The 17,467-nt window shown below is 36.4% G+C and overlaps 1 long non-coding RNA gene across 1 annotated transcript in view; it reads right to left on the reverse strand.

The window, feature by feature from the left end:
- Positions 1 to 802: 802 nt before the first annotated feature.
- The window catches only part of LOC138114891 (uncharacterized), a 70,745-nt gene continuing 54,080 nt past the window's right edge, over positions 803 to 17,467 (reverse strand). Inside the window, exons 3-4 of the long non-coding RNA XR_011152868.1 lie at positions 15,791 to 15,933; positions 803 to 2,361 (exon numbers count right to left, since the gene is read on the reverse strand). This is a non-coding gene — a long non-coding RNA (uncharacterized lncRNA). The remainder of the gene's footprint in view (positions 2,362 to 15,790; positions 15,934 to 17,467) is intronic.

Below are 17,467 nucleotides of genomic sequence, written 5' to 3' on the forward strand. Positions count from 1 at the left end.
ACAGTGAAAATACTGAGGCTGTTTGCTTACCATGTACATGAACTTCAGCCTCTCTCATCCAGGACTCTCTGCTCATTCTGACCACAGCCCAAAGTCCAGGAGTTACATCCTGTGTGTCAGTCAGTTGGACATGGCTTAAAGTCCAGGAGCCTGGCACTGGCTCCTGCAACCAAAGGCTGAACCTCAAGTGTCCAAACCCAGAGTGCCTCCTTTTCCTTTCACCTTCCCAGAGGACACAGCAGCTTCCCATGTGAGGAGTTATGACAAATGAGGCAGCTGTGTCCTCACCCTTTTTACTCTGTGGAAAAGGTAAACTGGATAATCCAAGCAGCCCTCCTTCATAGCTCTTTGGAAATAAATTCCTTAGGACATACATTCCCTGTTTATATTAAACTTTGTCTTAAACTTCCAAAGGAAGTCGTTGTTTCTTCTCTTAATTTTCTACATCACTTTGAAGATCCTCTCGTTGAGTTGGATGCCACTGTAAGGGAAACCTCTGTTTCCATCTCTTTATTTAATTTGGATTAATGTTACCATGTTACTTATCTAATGCATGAAGAAAATTGCTGCCCTGACTTTTTTTTTTTTTTTTTTTTAATAGCCATAGGTACTTTCCCAACAAAGAAAAGACTTTCGTACCTTCTTGGTTGTTTTTTTTGGGTTTTATTTTGTTTCCTTGGGGTTTTTTTTGGTTTTGATTTTTTTTGTTTGCTTGTTTTTTATTTTTTGTTTTTGGGGGTTTTTTGTTTGGTTTTTTTTTTTTTTTTTGTTATATTTGAGGAGGATGTCAGCATATCCGATTTTCAGCTAAATCAACCAATTCTTCTACTATTAAAAAAGTGGGTAGCATTCTCTCAGGTTTTGAGTGTGCAGCTCCTTTGTTCAACACCTAGCACAACTCTGGAACTGGATTTCTTTCTGTTTTGTGAAAGATTTTAATACTGCAGAAAAAGGAAACTGATTGTGTTCAGTTTAGCATGATTGCCAGTTTTTAGCACAAACCCAATCACTACAAGAACAAAATACATTGAATATGCAACAAATGAAAATTAAATTACATCTTCAGGGAGTATCTGCAGGTACACAGCCAAACCACTGCGCCGAACCCTGCTATTTTTCTAGGACAATTTTTCTTTGTTCAATTTTATTGTTTTAGAGTTTTCATATACCACTTAAGCAACTCTAATTGCAGCATGTTTCTGAACCTCTTGCTCTCAGACAGATCAGAGAGAACAAGTAGATACTGACAAAAGCTCCTCTGCTCAAAGCTGTTCTGCTTCAGAGGACACGTATCCACATTCGGGGAATCCTGAACTTGAGCTGGTAGGATCAGTACCTCAGTCAGTATCAACTGTGCCTACAGAGATTCGGAACCAAAGCTTCCTCACATCCTTGCAGTCAGAAACTAGACAAAGGAGCTTATTCTGCTGTGCTTACGCACCTCTTGTCTCACTGATTTTTTTCTTTTTTCCTTTTTTGTCCTTCAGCTGTTTTTCCAAAGACATTCATCATCAAACCTGCTTATACATTGCTGCTCCTTACTATAATTTCCTTCCTTGCTGCTGTGCTCTGCAAAGTGCTAGTTATGTTACTGATATTATAATGTAGGAAGTATAATCACTTTCAATATCTTGATGATTGTTCTAAGCCAATTTTGGAGGTACATCTAGTAATTATTTTTTACAAATTTATGTCAGCTATATAAAAAAAATTAACCTGAGGAGATAGTGGATGGCTCAGAAATGGCAATAGGCTGCAGAATTACACATACCTAATTAACTGGTTTAAGTCTAGTGAAACTAGATTAAAGCTAACACCCATGTGAACACTATTATAACCAAAACATTAGTTGCCCCAACTGTTCTAGTGCACACAGGTATAAATCAGAGAAATTATAATCAGTGTCACTATTTTGCAGATGTCTTCCTTAATAGAAGAGGTCAGCGCCATTCTGTGGCATCAAGGGCAAGTGAGCAGCCGCCTTCTCCTAATCCAACTGCCTTATCCCAGTGGGAGTTGGGAGCTGTCATCACCACGTGCTGCGTGCTGGCAGTGGCCACCAGCAGTGCTTGGAGTCTGCTATCAGCTGAGCCCTGTAGGCAGTCATGCACTGGTGCCCATAGCCTCTTCAGTTGGTCAGGCCAAACATCTCCATGGATTTCAACGATGGAAGATGTTTTGACACTCCTTGAGCACCCATTGGGTGTGATCAGGCAGTAAAACTTCTTCCTTCTACTCCAAGCTGTCTGCACACATCCAGCTATTTCTCATCCCTCAGACTCGTCCCACGTGCCCATATCCATGGCCAGCTTCCATGCTGCACTAGTTATTTCACTCTGCTGTAGGCAGTGCACGGGTCACCTTTGGGAAAGTTGAAAGAGACTTGTCAGGTGGATATTTTCTGCTTGCCCTACAAGAATTTAGAGCGTGCTAGCAGGAGGTGGCAAAATCTAAGCATGATGCCCAGTGTGGAAAGTGTTTCTACAGATAACCACAGCTTAGCATTTTTCATCCCAAGGCTTGCAGAAAACCTGCTTCCCCTGTGCCACCACACGTTAAAATGTCAGACATGACCTGACAAGAAGAGCAGGTTGCCCACAATAAATTAGGAAGTACTGATGCCAGTAGGAGAGTAATGACTGAGAAACATTGTCACAGCAGGGCAACGTGCTGGACTAGGGTTAGAGTAAAATATCCTGTAACAATCCATGAGTCCTTTTTCCTGGGAGTTAAGAGACAAATGACCAAAATTTGACTGTAGAGCAACAGTTTCTAAAGAAGAGAAACATTTATCGGTCTTGGCTAGAGCTTAAAATAAGAGGGGAACAAGCACTTGAGAGTTGCAATGCTGGATAATTGCTTGATAAACGATGCTAATAAAAAAAATCTACCCTCTAGCTCTTGCTTTCTTTCACTGCCCATTCACAAAATGGACAGAGCAGTACTGTTATGATGAAGAATGAATTTTTGACTAGAGCTATTTTTATCATAGCTTTGGTGTAGACAAACATCTTCAATTTCAAAACTATCATTTCGCCTTCTTTCACAAACAGCAGATCAAGTGGGATGGCTTTTAACAAAGCTTATTTGTATTGCAAATTGAGGCATTTATTACTTCCAGTAAAATACAATGAATTAGCTATTCTGAAAAATTTTCTGTAATGCATTTGTTTTTTTTTCAAAAGAGAGGGATATTCACATCTCATTTTAGAAAACTCATCTATGTACTGTAAACCCAAACTTTTTAGAGAGAGAAGTTAAAGGTCAGCTCTCAGTAGTTGTTTAGGGAAGGATTAGAATCGTGTTAAAAAGCCTATTTTGCTGTTTTCCTGCAAATGTTGTTTTCAGCTCCAGGCATCATTTTGAATGAACTTTCTTGTTATTGGCACAGAAGATAATTATCCCAGCCCCACCCAAAGAACTGAGCTTGAGCCAGCAGGGACAGCTGAGCCCAAAATTAAACAAATGCCATGTGTTGAAATTGAAGATATTGTACCATGTTTCCAGTAAGACCTTATTTCAGCCACTTTTAAATGTTCTAGAGGGTGTCATGTGCCACTGACCTACAAGCCATGCGTAGAAAGGGTAAAACTAAACACTCTTAGCCAGTTAACAGGATGAACAAGACTTGTACACAAGCCTTATTCAGAGGGGCCAATTGAATCTACCACCTATAAACAACATCCTCCATGCCTTCATGTCAAGCCTTCAAATTATCTAGATGATGGCTTTTTAAGAAAGCTCACGGTCAAGAGCAACAAGTGATTTACAGTAAAAATACAGTACTAAACAAAATTAACAACTTAAAAATTATTTTGTCACTCTGTAACTTGCTTCTTATGGAAAACTTTGTCCTGGCCTCATGCAATGTCAGAACTGAGTGGATACAGAAGCAGAATAAACCAGTATGTCCAACCTTAATGACAGCTTAGACTGATCCCAGTTTTAAAAGAAGTGATTTTTGTTTTAATTTTGTTTTTTAGCTAACTCATTGTCAAGTAACATCCTTTATTAAGGAATCATTTAAAATGGAATCATATTGAGGTTTAATTTAGAAACTCATCAAAAGTCAAGCCTGAACATGAAAACCAGCTTCACAGGTCCAACACTTAGCATTTGCAGAGACAGCATCATTTCTTTTCCATTAAAGTTAATTATTTGTATGCAAGAAGTCTTTTCAAAGCTCAGAGGAATTATTAAACCCAGTAATCAACATGTCCTCAAAATTTATCTTTTGGACAGTCAACTATAGACAAACTACATATGCTTATGTCATAGAAATTCAAAGAGAGTCTCCAAAGTCCCAACACACTGGAGATACTGGAAGATACACACACCTTATTCATAGAATTGTGCCTTTCAATTACTCAACTCCACATAGCCTAGAAGACAATATGTAAGTTAAAATACACCTTTGCCCCAGTCAGCATGGTGAAAAAGAATGTTTCATTTTCAGGTCATTTGACATGATCAGAGAGGCTGCAAGTGTGGTATCTGCAATACCTGTGAAAGACCAGCTGTACCTTGAATTTGACAAATATTTCATTAGAACATAAGATAAAATTCAATTTTTCAGGCATGTTAAAAGATTGATTTATGGAGTCAGTAAATAAAAGAAGAAACTTCTAACTAGGTCCTGACTAATATTAAGGTGTGGCTCACAGACTGTGATTAAAGAGTTGCTCTGCATAACTCAAGCAGACAAAAAAAGTGCCTAGGTTGGACACCTATATAGGAACCAAAGAACTTGCAAAATCTGCTATTGCTTGGTACTACAAAATGTGAAAAGCAGAATAACAAAGAATACAGAAGTTGTTAAAATCTGTGAAGGGCAGACAAAAGAGTAAATTACTGCAGTAGGCTCAAAATTGTTTAAAACCATATTAGAGGCATGTCATAGGTATACCAACTCAAAAAAAAAAAAAAAAAAAAAAAACAAAACTAGTTAAATATCAAAGTAGGAGAAGGTAGTAACAATCCAGAAGTCTGCTTTCAAAGAGCGAAGATGTGTGAAAAATGAGGAAAATAAAAAGGTTTTTAATCTTTTAGCAGACCAAATATGAGTTTGAGAAACAACTTTCAAAGAACTAAAACCTGATAATACAGATAAAAATATTTTTAATTTTTCAAACACATAAAAATAAAGATGCCTGCAAAAAGACCACAGAAAAAATTTAAGACCATTTAAGTGTAACAGAAGTATGCAGAGTAGATAGTGCCAAAGTTATTCCTTTTTTAATATATGCATCCACTTAGGTGGCTACTCTGAAAAATTTTCCTTTGCAAGGAAAATATCAGTGATCCATCTAAAGGTGAAATAGTGATAGAAGAATTTATTGATGAAGTTGACAAAATGATTTTTCAGTAACAGAGGGCGTAGAATTCAAAGGGAAATCAAGGGTTAAACAGCTGATCAGTTGCTCATAATAAAGGAATTAGTGAGCTTTGGAAGGAAATACATCATGAAGGTTCAATACAGCTCTTCTACAGAGAAATATTTCCTTCCAAATGATGGGGGTCTTCTGGAGGAATGAACAAGTATAGTGATAAATCAGATTTGCATCTCATCTGTTTGGAATGCCAAAAGGTGTCTCATATGATCAAAATCGAACACTTCTAGGCATGGGATGATGGAAAAGGTCCTCACACAGCTAGAAAACCAAAACATAAAGAAAAGTGACTAGATTTTACAGGGACAGAAGTGTCAAGTGGGGAGTTATGAGTTATATTTATAAATTGATAGAGAAACCTAGCTGAACAATGAAGGATGTAGTCTGTTGATGACTCTGATTTATTCACAGGAGCAAAAACAATGACTGCTTTCAACAAACAGAGAAACTTAGAAGACTCTTCTTTGGGCCAATGAAATTCATCATAGATAAATAAAAATATATTAGTGTATGAAAAACCAATATAAACTCTACAAATACATTTAAAAGCTCTGCACAATCAGGTACATCAGTAAAATGATTGATAGACATAAAAAAGAAAAAAGTTTTTGAATAATTAAGAAAGAAACAGAAAATAAGTCAGATTTCACTATGACTATGTAGAAAACTTGTAGTACCTTCCTGTTAAATGCTCTAAGTTCTCACATCACAAAAGGCACACTGAAAATGAGAAGTTTTACAGGAGAATGGCAGTGATTATCAAGGTAAGAAATGTTTGTGCACAAGAAGTGACAAAGCAGACCAGGACCCTTCAGCCTGAAAAAGACACGGCAGTGTGAGGGATACATGGCACAAACGCACACAGTCATGAAGAGAACAGGCAGAGCAAGTAATGATCTTGCTCTCGCCCCAGGAAGAGCTGCAGTGCATAAGAACTGGTGTACAATTAAAGGAAAAGTGAAATCCTTTGAAGGTGATAAAATGCAAAGTATTACTACTCCCGAGGAAAGCCTCTGACCAGAGGCCATTGGATGTTGGGACAGTATTCCAGGAAATGTCATTACACTTTTGCCATGTTCTGGAGATCCACTGCTGGCCTTTGGCAGACAGAAGACTGTCAGACATGGTCTGAACTTATTTGGTCTCTCTCATGTCACTCATGTTACACTGAGGCCATTCACTACTTCCAAACTTAATACAATCTTTGGCTATGCTCTTCGTGAATGTAGGTTTTCTTCTCTGTACATTTAATATACTCAGAAAAAAAAGACAACACTAGATATATTTGACTAAATACGTAAGAAATAGCTGGAACATTTCATGTCAGTTTGCACAATGAGCAAAATGTATTTAATAAAAATCTCTTTCTGTAGGTTTTCCTTTCTAATCATTCGGGTATTGTCCAATCACTTCAAAAGAACTGATATTATCAGGCAGATTTCCAGCTGTGCCTTATCTGAAACCAAGACATAATGCATAAGCTTGCTCATGGAATAATGAGCAAGCAATTAGCAGAATCAAGATACTTTCCAAATGGATCCTGTCTCTCTTCACGTATCAGTGCTGCACTTCAAAAAATCTGTAGCTATTTTCATCTACCCTCCAGTTTCTCTAGGGCAGAATTTTAGGGCCTTGGTTCAGAATTGCTGTGTTCCTGACAGGCTGAGGAGCACAGAAGAGCAGAGCTCCTAACTTGGTATCCTCCAAATCAGACTTAGTTCTGGTGCACCAAAACTACGGGAGCTGAAAAACTCACAAAAAATAGAAACATCCAGGTTATCCACTCTGTAACCTCTGCATCACACTGTTTTGTACTTGTGAACAAAAACTCTTAGCAGATGTTCCCATATATATGAGTGCTTCTGCAGAAGCAGTTAATACTGCTTAGAAAGGCTATCATAATGCACTAGCCATAAGGGAAAACAGAAAATACAAGTTTCAATAGATGGTACTTAAGATACTCTTCAACGTATTGGCTAAAAAAAAAAAAATCTTAAGAATCTTTTATTAGATTTTTTGAAAAAATTTGTAATTATCATGCAATAATGGTAAAAATGACAGAATAAATTAATTTAAAAGTAATTATTTTAAGTATTATACAACTATGTTTCTACAGCTAGAAAAGATATATTACAAATACTGAAGAAAGCACACAACCTTGGGAACTCAGCCGTTAACTTAGAAGCTAACTCCATCAGCTCTGATTTCTCCTCTTCCTCTCAATTGTACAGCTCCTATTCTGTAAATCTCTCAGAATTTAAGAATAAAATGGACCAAAAAAAGTGGTACTTAAAAGTGTAGTTCCGTGATAGAAATATCAAATTTCCTTTTCAATATGAAATACTGGAAGGGTAAGGAACCAAATAACTAATTTAGCCAGGAGATTTTATCACTTGGGGTAATTGCTGATTTAGTAGGTGTGCTAGAGGTCTCAGAGAAGGAAAAAAACCCAACAGGATCAACTGAAAACATTGTTTTTTCTCTAATTTCATCATAGCTTGTTTCTATTCCTGTTGCATTTTACGCTTTCACAACATTTTAGTTGATTTGACCCTTTTGATACCATACCACATTGCAATAAAAAGAGATGCATTTCTTGCTGAGGAAATGACAAAGCTGTGGCAGCATCACATACCGGTTGTTAAAACAGAGTTGATGAAACATTCTGTTTGTTGTTTGGTAGCTTAGCTACTTCATCAAGCATTCTGCTTATTTCCCCTCATTACTGGAATTATGCCTTTCAGCTACGGAGACCAGGAACATTAATATATGATTTAGGCAACAAGAATATTAAAAGTGTGTGTGAATGAAATACTGACTAGGCTAAAAAGAAAATGGGACAATGCTGAGCATCCTCATTCCCCCGGTACATCGTACAGATCTTACGCACGCTTTTAAGGATATGTGTTCAAAATGAAGAATAAGGCCCATTCTTTTTTTCTTTCCCCTTATTAGTAGAAGCTGTATATTACCTTTCCACCTGGAAAATAAGGAAATTAATGAATATTCTGCATTTTTCGGCCTCTTGAATGACACAAAAAATAAAATTTTATTTTAGAGTTGCTTCGTCTTTTGTTTGTGTTACACACTAGTTTAACTATTACATTTTGGGGTTTTTTTTTCTGACTTGTTGACTGCAATACCCCTGAACCCAAAGGAAAACAAAAGCAATAAACACATTTCAAAGCATCTGGGAGCATCCTTCCATGATGAACACAAAGACGACCACATGTCTGAACATATAGGTACATAATGAATATTATTAATATAGGGCTGACCTGCAGGAATAAGAAAACTTAATGTGACATAACCCCTTCCTCCCAAGCAATCTGATAAAGAAACATGGTTAACTTTTTAAATTGAAAGTCAAAGCATTTTTTAAAGCTTTGAATGGGTAGTTTATTTTTTTCTGAGTATTTTTCTTTTTTATTTCTAAAAGATAAAGCATAACAAAGTGATTTCTGTCTCATGGAATTTTGCATTTTATGTTAAGAAACCAGTCTCAACACTGCCAAGTAATAACTTAAAAAAAATTCCTAAGCATTCAAATTTTCAAAGTATGGATTAGTAAAATGAATCAGAATTGTCATCTCTGCTCCTGGTAAAGGTAATGGTAAACAAAACTCCCATGATCCTTAATCAAATAAAATTAGGTCAATGCTGAGAGTTTCCATTCCTGTGAAGCAAAAAAGCACAACACAACCAATATTTTTGCTATGAATGCAAAGCTGATTAAAAGAATCTTTTATGCTTTTCCTGGTATGTTCAGGCATAGGAAAGAGGACATGGTTGGGCCAGGGAAAACACCACCTTTTTCATAAGCAGCAAGGAACAATTGTGGAAAGATGATACTCCAAGGAAAGCACAGATCCTGCTGTCATTTCAGACCTTGATGAAAGAAAAATATACAAGTCTGGCACAATGACAAAATATATGGGACACTTAGGTTTTAAGGATTTTTGTCAGCTATTCTGTGTGTGTAGTTATGATCAGAGATAGAGATAGAGAACACAATGCTAAAAAATGATGAGTAAAGACGAGCTTTAATTGGGGTTAAAAAATGTGGACGATCTGACAAGTATACAATGTTACAAGAAGATCAATTTTACAATTTAATAGATTGTTGTTTCACCCAGGAGGCTGTCCTTGCTGTAAATAGCACTCTCCAACTAATACTGTATATACACACACACACACACACGTGCCTGTATGTATTAATATCTAAAGTATTTTTTTTTTTCCTTCTAAATAATAATGGCATTTTCCCTAGCTACTGTTAACTCTGAATTTCTTACAAGCCTCATGATAGAATTTTGCCTGGAAAACAGACTTAGAAAACATAAATCTTTATACTTACATTTCTTTAGAAAAGATCATGAACAAAGTTGTGATAGAGATGGACAAACAGATAGAGAAGTGTTACAGAAAACAGAGAGGAAGTTGTGGATGAGGAAATACAGTACAAGTCAGATAAGCAGGCAGCATCGTAGATGTGAATGACCTTAAGAATAAGGAAAAGTGATCTGAATGGAAATTGCTATGAATTGGAAGCCAAAAGATGGATTTAAGGAATGCAGATATTATTGAAGAGGTAGTAAAAGTGAATGAGATTAGTACTGAAAGCTGTAGTACTATGGTTTGGATTGACAGGTAAGGATAATGCTATTCCATCACTATGAGAAAAAATATAGAATTTGGAAGGGTACAGGAGAAAATTAAATTCTGGATGGATAGACAGACTTTAGGAAACCAGATGCTATAGAGGTTGGGGGGGGGGGCGGAATGGGGAGGGGCAGGGGGAGGGAAGCCTGAAAGGGTGAGGATAAATTCACTCTGGAAATATAATTTTCAGATTACTACATAGCTTGAGAATGTATCCAGTAATCAGTGTTACAAAGATAGACTGCTCAGGTAAGGCTTATTGTGTTGTTGTATCTTCCTTGATTTTCTGGGAAGCAGAAGAAGTCTAAAATTCATCCCAGAATAGATTTCCTTCTTTCAAATTGCACCAGGATATCCTAAGAAACAAAGCTTATTCACAGGTTTGCTGCCTACCTTCCCTCTGAAAACTTTTTCAAAAAATCACCTAAATCCAACTATGTAAGTCTGGTTGCATCAGAAACATTAAGTCTGAGAAATTCAGCTTCTGAATAGAAAAATAAAAGATTAAATTTGTATCCCTGCAGAATGAGAAATTGTTTGAGTTCTCATTCATCAGCTGGTCAGCCAAACAGCCATACATATTCATTTCAATAAATTAGCTCTGTAGTAGCCTGAAAGAAATCACAAAGTACTTTTCTATCCATCTGGGGATTCAGACACCTGAGAAGGTCAAGGTACAGTGGAAGAACATAGGGAGCAGAGGAAAAGAGGAAAAAAAAAGAAGAGGACGGGGAAAAAAGCACCTATTTAATATAAACCCTTAGAAACAAAGCATCATGAGTTGCAATGCTCACAAAACAACTTCCTCATTTGGAAGATTCTTCCTTTGAGGTGTGTATAAAAGTGCAAACAAAGAAAAATACCTGTAACTCTCTATGAGCTGTTTTTCATTCCCCAGTGTTGATGCCACACATCAATTACAGATACAGCAGAGTTCAGGTTAACTCACTCCACATCCAGCATATTTGTACCATGCACTTTCTGCTTAAAGATTCCCTTTGCCTTGAATGTTTCATGTACTTCATGAGACAAGATTCCAGTCTAGATACTAATGGTAGGTGTAGCCTAAAAATTTCCAGTCCCCCCGTGTTCACCCTGAGAACCCGTGTAAAAGGCAGCTCCAGTCCCACTGTCCTCATTCTCCCAACACCCCGTTGCTGTTTCTTTGTCACCTATTAAAGTAGCCTGTTAGTAGTAAATAGTTCTTAGGCATAAATGAAGGCAAATCTTAGCAGTTAAGAAAAGGTGTTATTCTATGAGCTGGGGTGGTACTGCCAAAATACCCAGATGTGCTGATTAAATTCTTCTGTAAAAGACCTCTGTAAGGTTCAGTAGCCCAACTAGTAACAAAAATTTTGACAAACCTTACATTGTACAGCACCTAAAGGAGCTTCAAGCTCCTGCTCCTGATAGAGGACCTGCAAAACCCATATAACTCCACCTAATTGGTTTTTTAACTTTTTTTTTTTTTTTTTAATAAAATACAATCTTTGTAACTAATTGAATTTTAATTTACTTTTAACATTAATTGATGTTCTCTGGTAGCAGTTTACTTACAAAATATGTACAGTATCACACATTTGTATGCCCAATCCTCAATACATAACATTATTCGGTGACTAGGAGCAAAATCCACTGCAGAGTAATGAATTATCAATCCAAAGATAAGGAATCAATGCAGTTAAAATGACTGAACATATACTTAATGATAGTCTCATGATCCAGATCTGGCATTTGGAGAAACATAAGAATTCTTTAAATTCACTGATGAAGTTTAAGACATTTAAAAGTCAATAAATGATGAATGCACTTCCACTTCAGTTAAGCAAATACTTGTTCCTAGTTAGAAACAAAGATTGACATTGTGGAATGAACTTTGTTTCAGTTCAACATCTGCATATTTACACTAAAACAAGCATTCTGCATGCTCACCGATTTTATAGAGACTTGGAAAAATAAGCTCTGATTTATATTTAGTTTCTAATGAAGGTAACCAGATATTGTTATTACTGTGGCTGGAATGCACAAAGACATTCTTTCATGTTCCCACAATACCCTCCCACACTATGAACTAACACAGCACTCAGCTTTCTATTTTGGAGGTCTTCCTTGGGGGTGGGGAGAGTATTTATAGGTAGATGAAGGGTAGTGAAGATAAGGCTGGAATTCTTTTAGCCCTCATGTGTTACACATTTTTGGAGGTATTATAAGGGAATGGGATTAACATTCACATCACTGCAGGTTTCAGGAATCAGACAACATCTTTACAGGTTTTATGACACCTCTTGGGCTTCCCAGCTATCATGTAAAATTTCTATGCAGATATGTCTTACATCAGTCTTGAAGGAATAAAGTAAATTTATTTCCTATTCTAGGTAAGGGATCTGGATCAACAATTTCCCTTCATTTTCTAGCAATTTACTTGCTCAATATTTATATTACCCCTGTTTTACCCTATCAGCTGGGCTGCAGAACAAGTCTGTTCCGCCTACAGAGCTGCTTTTCAATAATACTTTGCAATTTATAATTTTGGTGCTCACCTCTTAGTGGCTGAAGCCTGCAGTTTCCATCCTAAACTAACTCTGCAGCCATTCTTAAATCTACCTAATACTGAAATACATTCCCAGTCATAAAACTAGAGCTGAGAAAAAAAAAAATACTGTATAGTCAGATCATGCTATACATGAGGCCTTGAGGGCTGGGATTTTGGAAAGCTTTTAGTGGCTTCTAAACCACAGAAAACAAAACAGCTTCCACACATTACATCTTCTTGTGTCTGACTTTTATGAGGAAGTGATGTGATGATGCCCAGTGACATGGTTTCACAGTTTTTGGCTGACACCTAGATTTGCAAGGACATGAGCTAAGATTTAGTTAGTGCCAGCTATAGCTGGTAATAATAAAATGTACATGCTAGCACTTCTGGGCAAGATATGGTGCCTTTCCACAGAAACTGGTGCCTTGGTATACATTTGAAGTTATGTGGAACTGTCACCAAACTAAAACTTAGTGCTCCTTTCCCTTCTCTGCTGTGTGGTCCTCCTCATCTGTGTGATGCACCAATCTTACCTCACTCTGGTGCCTTCTTGTGCTACAAGAACACTGAGTAAACAGGGGTCAGTATTTTGATGTCTGAAACCCAAATTTAGAGGCTCAGGGTCTGGTGCAATCAAGTCCTTGCTCCAGGAGAATGGCTCACATCTGACAGAGCTTCACCTTGCCCAGGGGGTGTTCAGGATGGCAAAAGAAGAACTTTCTTTGTATACAAAACAGTTTAATTGATCAGAAATATTTGTTGTTACATTGTTAAATCTTTCATCATTGTAGCAAAACTTGAAGTTACTTTATTGAAATTTTAATGCATTTCTTATTTTGCCTGCTCTGGCCAGGAATTCACATTTATTTAAACCCACCATGCATGACATGAAAATAGCTGTTAAAATTTTTATCCAAAGTGCAGAATTTTGCCACTAACAAAATCAGCATTTTTTCAGGTTTTTTTTAGTCTGGGGTGCAATAATATATTCTAGTGTTCTGAAGACCAAAGTACTCATTGAGTACTATAACCAGGCTTATGTATACAATGTTATACAAATACCTAATTCACTGATTTAGCCCCCAGAGTTATCCAACTTTTTGGTTTCAAAATTCCACGTATGGTACACATGGTATTGCAGCTTGAACCCATCTCCCATTGTTGTTTCTTTGGATTTGTATCCTCCTCCTCATATGCTGCACAAATTTATTGCAAGATTTCTCAGTTATGAGCAACAGTCTAAACATGAGTCTTTTGAGGTAAAGAACCTACATTTTACTCTCTAAGAGAATTTGGTTGCAAGGATTCACTGATGTTACAGAATGAGACCAAGAGCAGAATTTGTCCTTTTGTCTAAGAACTTTTAAAATCTGAAACTCTTTGTGATTTTAATCAAAGAGCAAAAGTATTAATGAAGGTCTTACTTATTTTATTTTTGTAATGCACTTGGGCTTTAAGTCTTAAGTGTCAGAAACTACAAAAGCTACATGGAAAATAAACTACTGTGAAAAAACACAGTGAAAAGAGCTTTCTCTGGGTTTTGAGTGGGTTTTTCTCCTTTTTTTCTCTTGCCCCAAAAAACTATCTACTGATTAAGAGCTTTCTGGATATTTATCAGCTTAATCTTAGTTTATAAGGGGAAAATTAGTATTAGACTCCAAGGGTCAGCTTCCACACTCAGTTATATCACTTCATCCCAACTTAGAGATGGTTCATAACCCATCTGAAAATAAAAAGAAGTCAGACTTATACAACGGTGTTCAAAGAATGGGTATAATACACAAAGGATAGAGGACAGAATTTAGGAAACAATAAAATAATTAATTAATTAAAAAGAATAAAAAGCTAAGTGGACTTACCCATTAAGTGAATAAAACTCTGTACTGGGAGATGTGAATGTGAATGCTGATGTTGCACCATGACATCCTCCTATCTCTGTGCTCAAAACCAGGAATTAACCAGAAACACCCACCCATTCCTTTTTTAAAGGGCTGTGTTATTGCAATTATAACAAAATAAAACAATAGATTAAACCCATCAGGAAGTGTAAATGATTAATACTTCCTACAGTGCATGACTAACAAGGCCATTTTGGGAAGGGACAGGAGGTGAAGAAAAAGAGAAATGAAGGAATTATGTTTGTTTGCCCAGTTCATTAATTCTGTTGCCCAAAGGCACTTTACTACTTTTTAATTGCAATTACAGACACACCTATGCTGGCATGTTCCACAACCATTAATTTTGATGTTTCCAAATTTCCCTTGTCTGTAAATTTCTACTTTTTATGAAGACAGGATGACACAGGAGCTTCACATTTGGTTGTTCCATAAAGACAAGGGTTTAGAATTTAAATAGAAACCTTGCTTTAGTCTTAACTGATCAAAACTGTATGGCTGCCTGTGGGTTTTTGTAAAGAATTCCTATCTGCCACAATTTTAAAAGTTTAAAATCCAAGTGCATCAACTCTTGTTCTCAATAAAATGGCAATGGGCGACTGAAAAGATCCCACAGAGTACCACTTACATATTTTTTAACATTCATGTTAAGTACATTGTGGTGAAAAACATATCCATACACCAAATAGCACCTTCAGAAGTATAGAAATATCCTACAAATCCTATTGCCGTAGCCATTAACAAACAGTCTTGGGGGATGATTGTGAAAATCAATAATTATACTAGTAAGGACTGATGTCTACATTAGTAGGTAGAAAAGACAAAAATGGTAAAATTCAGTTTTTTAGGAATCATTGTACTGTACCCCTTATTTTTCACCTGATGTTCCCAGTGACAGCTAACCACGCTGGCCTGTCCTGGACAAACTCCACCTCCTGAAACTGGGCCCTCAGAACAAAATGAATTTATTCTGATGACTGACAATATTTTCACATAAAACACAAATGTTTTGCTATTAGTAGCCAAATATGTTTGCAAATACGTCTAATAGTTAATTTGTTTTAAAAATACCAGTGATGAGTAACCTGTTTTATGCCTCTTGTTTCAAAAGTAATCAGTGTCACAGATGCATAAGCTTTCTTTTTTTTTTTCCTCTCATCCTTCCACTTTTGTGTTCACTAAGGTAGTGACAGATACACATAGAGATGATTTGTAATTAAATTAAAATCAGCAACAAAAGGTGTGTAAAATGCATTTACTCCAAAACAATAAACAAGCACATGATTAATTGCTTGCAATATGCCTACCTTTGATGTGGAAAATAAAGATGATGCAGCCACCTGATCACCTTTGAATCAATTCAACATCCACCTGGTAGAAAAGCACATCATTTACTGCCAATTTAGACAGGTCCCATGAAAGAATTTCCAAGACCTCTGGTGGAAATGCACTAGAACAGAAAAAAAAATTATAACCATTTAATTCTTCCCCCTCTCCTACAATGACTTAGACCAATTTCCACAGAAGGAAAATATCCCCCAAATGTCTGTAATTCAAACGATGTGGTAGAGCAAAATGCAGAATAAATAACTACTAACTTTTAGACACCCTGATAACAGAGAAATATCATCACCATTGGCACAGTATGTATCTTTTTTTATGATTTGTCATCATTTCCTATGTGTTCACAAAAATATGCTCACACAAACCACAAAGAAATAAAATATAGAGGAGTCCCTTAGCAGTGGCATCTAATTTCATTGCATTGTGTTTTGAATCTCTGAGCACTCTCTGGTATTGCATTGTAAGACTTATTAAATACACCAAGTATACAATTATGTGCACAATGAAAATAAAGAGGAAAAGATGTGGTAATAACAAATACCATTCTTCTTGTGTGCAAAATTCTATTACTCTGCTTCTAAGTTCAAAAGTGTAAGAGAGTTCATCCCACTTACTTCTTTTTGGATATCTATACTATTTATGGAGGAAACTTGGATTACTCCTGATTTCCTTTGTTTTACTGAAGAAGCAGTTCCATTTCAGTGGTGAGCAATGATAATACTGATAATCTGAAAACTTTTTTAGGTTTAATTCTTTATGGTATTCATCTAAAATGTATTGCTGTCAAAGCAATAGTTTATACTGCATTTCAGTAAGGTTGAAAGTCAAAATCTATATTCAATAGATCTGGGAAAATACTTTTTTCCCACACAAATAATGTAGATATAGCTGGAATGCCAGAAACTTGAGATTTTGAGATGAGAACAACTGAATGGGAACCAATGTAATAGTGCAATTCACAGATAATCAAATAAATTAGGATTTCTAGCAGTGCTAAAATATTTACACCCCATCCCCACACACATCTCTCTTTACATGTCACACACACAGACATGTCACCCTTTTGTAATTGGATGTAGAGAATAAAGAAAGGGGAAGTCAAGTCAGTAGCTTCTAATTTTGTCTTCTTCTAGCAGCTATGGGCTGGCTATTAAGAGTTCAATAGCAAAAAGATAAATGTGCAAATGTTCATATAATAGGATTTCACCTTCAATCCTGCATAATGTCATATGATTCAGGAACTACCTGTACTTGTAGCTTTTATTAGTATTTCACAAATACAGGAAAAAAGTACATTTGTATAAATAGAAATAATACCTTGAAAAAAAAAATAAAAAAGGCAAAAAAAACCCCCAAACCACATTTTGCTAAATATGAAAATACTTAAGATATGAAGACTAGCAAAAGTAGCAATCCTTTCATTCCTGAGCAGAACATGAAAGCTCAGTCAAATGGAGGGAGATAACTTACACTACGGCTACAGGCAACTGGTGGTGCTAATATCTGCTTAGCTCCTTGGAGATTGGTTGCATTCTTCTCCTATCAGATGACCACTTGATTTTCACAGACTGCTCTACAGCTCTTTTTTACAATAGGGAGCATTCTGCCCAGGCTCTGGCAAGTTGTCATTGATTGTTTCA

This window comes from Aphelocoma coerulescens, chromosome 1 (assembly GCF_041296385.1).
Source record: "Aphelocoma coerulescens isolate FSJ_1873_10779 chromosome 1, UR_Acoe_1.0, whole genome shotgun sequence".
In the NCBI taxonomy this organism is placed as follows: Eukaryota; Metazoa; Chordata; class Aves; order Passeriformes; family Corvidae; genus Aphelocoma; species Aphelocoma coerulescens.